The sequence below is a fragment of the Salvelinus sp. IW2-2015 genome, unplaced genomic scaffold, assembly GCF_002910315.2.
Source record: "Salvelinus sp. IW2-2015 unplaced genomic scaffold, ASM291031v2 Un_scaffold1856, whole genome shotgun sequence".
Classification (NCBI taxonomy): Eukaryota; Metazoa; Chordata; class Actinopteri; order Salmoniformes; family Salmonidae; genus Salvelinus; species Salvelinus sp. IW2-2015.
In genome coordinates, this window is record NW_019943221.1 from 182,583 (window position 1) to 188,188 (window position 5,606).

General features: G+C 40.3%; 1 long non-coding RNA gene across 2 annotated transcripts in view; it reads right to left on the minus strand.

The window, feature by feature from the left end:
* Positions 1–2,960: 2,960 nt before the first annotated feature.
* The window catches only part of LOC139024771 (uncharacterized), a 20,141-nt gene continuing 17,495 nt past the window's right edge, over positions 2,961–5,606 (minus strand). Inside the window, exons 3-5 of one of the 2 annotated variants that reach the window (XR_011476137.1) lie at positions 4,799–4,968; positions 3,680–3,764; positions 2,961–3,071 (exon numbers count right to left, since the gene is read on the minus strand). This is a non-coding gene — a long non-coding RNA (uncharacterized lncRNA). The remainder of the gene's footprint in view (positions 3,072–3,679; positions 3,765–4,798; positions 4,969–5,606) is intronic. The other variant, XR_011476136.1, reaches the window with a different exon arrangement.

The window sequence follows — 5,606 nt, forward strand, 5'->3', positions numbered from 1 at the left end:
CGCTGTGTACTTTCTGCCTTCACGCTGTGTACCTTCTGCCGTCACGCTGTGTACTCTCCGCCTTCACGCTGTGTACTTCCGCATTCACGCTGTGTACCTTCTGCCTTCACGCTGTGTACTTTCTGCGCTTCACGCTGTGTACCTTCTGCCTTCACGCTGTGTACTTTCTGCCTTCACGCTGTGTACCTTCTGCCGTCACGCTGTGTACTTTCCGCCTTCACGCTGTTTACCTTCTGCCTTCACGCTGTGTACTTCTGCCGTTCACGCTGTGTACTTCCTGTACTTTCTGCCTTCACGCTGTGTACCTTCTGCCGTCACGCTGTGTACTCTCCGCCTTCACGCTGTGTACTTTCCGCATTCACGCTGTGTACCTTCTGCCTTCACGCTGTGTACTTTCTGCCTTCACGCTGTGTACCTTCTGCCTTCACGCTGTGTACTTTCTGCCTTCACGCTGTGTACCTTCTGCCGTCACGCTGTGTACTTTCCGCCTTCACGCTGTTTACCTTCTGCCTTCACGCTGTGTACTTTCTGCCTTCACGCTGTGTACCTTCTGCCTTCACGCTATGTACCTTCTGCCTTCACGCTATGTACCTTCTGCCTTCACGCTATGTACCTTCTGCCTTCACGCTGTGTACCTTCTGCCTTCACGCTATGTAGAATCGGTAGAACTCTCCTACTGTCATTTACTGAACTGACCTAGAGCCCCTCTCAGTGTTAATTACGTCAACAAAAATAGCGAATAAAATATGAATTAAACTCCTTATTTCTCAGTGGCAATTGACAACACTATAACTGACTAAGTAGACACAGATCAAACTATGACTAAACGAAAATGATTTTTCATTTCAGTTGACTAAAAGGAGACAGGCAGACAGGCTCTGCTCCGGAGACACACAATGAGGCAGGCCACTCTCTTGCTTCCCCGTAGCTCACCAGTCACCACCACCCTTCTAGTTAGCAACCCTTTGCCAGGTTAAGAAACATAAGTTGCTTTCGGGAATTAAAAACAATAGCAGCATTGAGTTTAATAGTAAAACAACAGTCTAGCTACGTGTTTTTCTCTCCCTTGAGCATAGAAAAGTAGGTTGTCTTTGAATTTATAGTCTTGCTCAACCCTCCCACTTTCCCCACAGTAGTTCACAGCCAGGTTCTGTAGCCAATGTAGACAAGTCTCCCTCTTTTCATCAGAGGAAATGACTGATTCTAGCCCTTACGTTCAAAACATATGATCCATAATACCAGAACTACGTTTTGTTCTTTCTATCGTGCGTTGGCTGGCCTGACCCATAATACCAGCGCTACGTTTTGTTCTTTCCCTCTTGCGTTGGCTGGCCTGACCCATAATACCAGCGCTACGTTTTGTTCTTTCTATCGTTCACTGGCCGTCTGCATTTCACAGTCACAAAGCATATCACAGGCCGCTCTAACACCAGGCTATTTGCTGACCGAACCATTTGTTTAGGCTACACCTTGTTCATTCATGCTACCTCATTAGCTAGCTGTAGCAAAACAACCTGGGGAGCGTTTAGCAGGAGGCAACGTTTTGGAACGCTCAGATATAAATCTGCTATCTAGAACAAACGTGCATCTCTGACATATTGAATAAGGAATAACGTCTGCTCTGTTCATGGAATTTCTATCTGCAAAGTTCGAGAACGTTTTTCAACTGAACGTAGCCTACTGAATGTAGCCATGGTAACATTACCAGTAGCCTACTGAATGTAGCCATGGTAACATTACCAGTAGCCCACTGAAAGTAGAAATGGTAACATAACCAGAAGTCTATATGTAAACACTTGGAAGCACAAATAGAAATAAAAAAGGATAGCAAATAACGTATTGACTAAACCCCTCTTGCCACTGTACTTTATATGACTGGGTAAATAACTCCTCTATATCTGACTGGGTAAATAATTCCACTATATCTGACTGGGTAAATAACTCCTCTATATCTGACTGGGTAAATAACTCCTCTACATCTGACTGGGTATATAACCCCTCTATATCTGACTGGGTAAATAACCCCTCTATATCTGACTGGGTAAATAACTCCTCTATATCTGACTGGATAAATAGACTCCTCTATATCTGACATGGGTAAATAACTCCTCTATCTGACTGTAATACCTCCTTTCTTGACTGGTAAATAACTTCCTCTATATCTGAACTGGGTAAATAACTCCTCTATATCTGACTGTGCGCTATAAGTAATAACTCCTCTATATTGACTGGGTAAAATAACTCCTCTCTATCTGACTGGGTAATAATAACTCCCTATATCTGAACTGGGTAAAATACCTCCTCTATATCTGACTGCGGGTAAATAACTCCTCTATATCTGACTGGGTAAATACCTCCTCTATATCTGACTGGGTAAATAACCCCTCTATATCTGACTGGGTAAATAACCCCTCTATATCTGACTGGGGTAAATAACTCCTCTATTATCTGACTGGGTAAATAACTCCTCTATATCTGACTGGGTAAATAACTCCTCTATATCTGACTGGGTAAATAACCCCTCTATATCTGACTGGTAAATAACTCCCTCTATGTCTGACTGGGTAAATAACTCCTCTATATCTGACTGGGCAAATTAAAACCCCTCTATATCTGACTGGGTAAATAAACTCCTCTATATCTGACTGGGTAAATAACCCATATATCTGACTGGGTAAATAACTCCTCCTAGTATCTGACTGGGTAAATAACTCCTCTATATCTGGACTGGGTAAATATCCCACTATATCTGACTGGGTAAAATAACTCCTCTATATCTGAACTGGGATTAAATAACTCCTCTACATCTGACTGGTTAAATAACTTCCTCTATATCTGAACTGGGGTAAATAACTCCCTCTATATCTGACTGGGTAAATAACTCCTCTATATTCTGACTGGATAAATAACTCCTCTATATCTGACTGGGTAATAACTCCTATATCTGACTGGGTAATAACTCCTCTATATCTGACTGGGTAAAATAACTCCTCTATATCTGACTGGGTAAATTAACTCCTTCTATATCTGACTGGGTAAATAACTCCTCTATATCTGACTGGGTAAATAACCTCCTCTCTATCTGAATGGGTAAATAACTTCCTCTATATCTGACTGGGTAAATACCTCCTCTATATCTGACTGGGTAAATAACTCCTCTATATCTGACTGGGTAATAAACTCCTCTATATCTGACTGCGGTAAATAACCCCTCTATATCTGACTGGGTAAATAACCCTCTATATCTGACTGGGTAAATAACTCTCTATATTCTGACTGGGGTAAATAACTCCTCTATATCTGATGGGTAAATAACTCCTCTATATCTGACTGGGTAAATAACTCCTCTATATCTGACTGGGTAATAACCCCTCTATATCTGACTGGGTAAATAATCCTCTATATCTGACTGGGTAATAACTCCTCTATATCTGACTGGGTAATAACTCCTCTATATCTGACTGGGTAAATAACCCTCTATATCTGACTGGGTAAATAACTCCTTTCACTGGGTAAAAACTCCTCTATAATCTGACTGGGAAATAACCCCTCATATCTGACTGGGTAAATAACTCCTCTATATCTGACTGGGTAAATAACCCTATATATCTGACTGGGTAAATAACTCCTCTATATCTGACTGGGTAAAATAACTCCTCTATATCTGACTGGGTAATACTCCTCTATATCTGACTGGGTAAATACCTCCTCTATATCTGACTGGGTAAATAACTCCACTATATCTGACTGGTTAAATAACTCCTCTATATCTGACTGGGTAAATAACCCCTCTATATCTGACTGGTAAATAACCTCATATCTGGTGTAAATAACTCCTCTATATCTGACTGGGTAAATAACTCCTCTATATCTGACTGGGTAAATAACCCCTCTATATCTGACTGGGTAATAACTCCTCTATATACTGACTGGGTAAATAACTCCTCTATATCTGACTGGGTAAATAACCCCTCTATTATCTGACTGGTTAAATAACCCCTCTATATCTGACTGGGTAAATAACTCCTCTATATCTGACTGGTAAATAACTCCTCTATATCTGACTGGGTAAAAAACTCCTCTATATCTGACTGGGTAAATAACTCCTCTATATCTGACTGGGTAAATAACCCCTCTATATCTGACTGGGTAAATAACTCCTCTAATCTGACTGGGTAAATAACTCCTCTATATCTGACTGGGTAAATAATCCTCTATATCTGACTGGGTTAAATAACTCCTCTATATCTGACTGGGTAAATAACTCCTCTATATCTGACTGGGTAAATAACCCCTCTATTATCTGACTGGGTAAATACCTCCTCTATATCTGACTGGGTAAATACCTCCTCTTATCTGACTGGGTAAATAACTCCTCTATATCTGACTGGGTAAATAACCCCTCTATATCTGACTGGTAAATAACCCTCTATATCTGACTGGGTAAATAACTCCTCTATATCTGACTGAGTAAATAACTCCTCTATATCTGACTGGGTTAAACAACTCCTCTATATCTGACTGGGTAAAACTCCTCTATATCTGACTGGGTAAATAACTCCTCTATATCTGACTGGGTAAAATAACCCCTCTATATCTGACTGGTAAATAACTCCCTCTATATCGACTGGGTAAATAACTCCTCTATATCTGACTGAGTAAATAACTCCTCTATATCTGACTGGGTAAAACAACTCTCTATATCTGACTGGGTAATAACTCCTCTATATCTGACTGGGTAAATAACCCTCTATATCTGACTGGGTAAATAACTCCTCTATATCTGACTGTAAATAACCTCTATATCTGACTGGGTAAATAACTCCTCTATATCTGACTGGGTAAATAACTCCTCTATATCTGACTGGGTAAATAACTCCTCTATATCTGACTGGGTAAATAACTCCTCTATATCTGACTGGGTAAATAACCCCTCTATATCTGACTGGGTAAATACTCCTCCTATATCTGACTGGGTAAATAACCTCCTCTATATCTGACTGGGTAAATACCTCCTCTATATCTGACTGGGGTAAATAACTCCTCTATATCTGACTGGGTAAATACCTCCTCTATATCTTGACTGGGTAAATACCTCCTCTATTATCTGACTGGGGTAAATAACTCCTCTATATCTGACTGGGTAAATAACTTCCTCTATATTCTGACTGGTTAAATAACTCCGTCTATATATCTGGACTGGGTAAATAAACTCCTCTATATCTAACTGGGTAAAATTAACTCCTCTATATCTGACTTGGGTAAATAACTCCTCTATATCTGACTGGGTAAAGGTTAACTCCTCTATATCTGACTGGTAAATAACTCCTCTATATCTGACTGGGTAAATGGTACTTTCCCTCTATAAATCTGACTGGGTAAAATAAACTCCTCTATATCTGACTGGGTAAAAATAAAACTTCCTCTCTATATTTCTGACTGGGTAAATACTCCTCTATTAAATCTGGGGACTTGGGTAAAATTAAACCCCCTCTTATGATCTGGACTGTTTAAAATTAAACCCCCCTCGTATATTCTGGACTTGGGCTAAATAAAACTTCCTCTTATTATCTTGACTGGGTAAATAAACTCATCTCTCTCTGGGG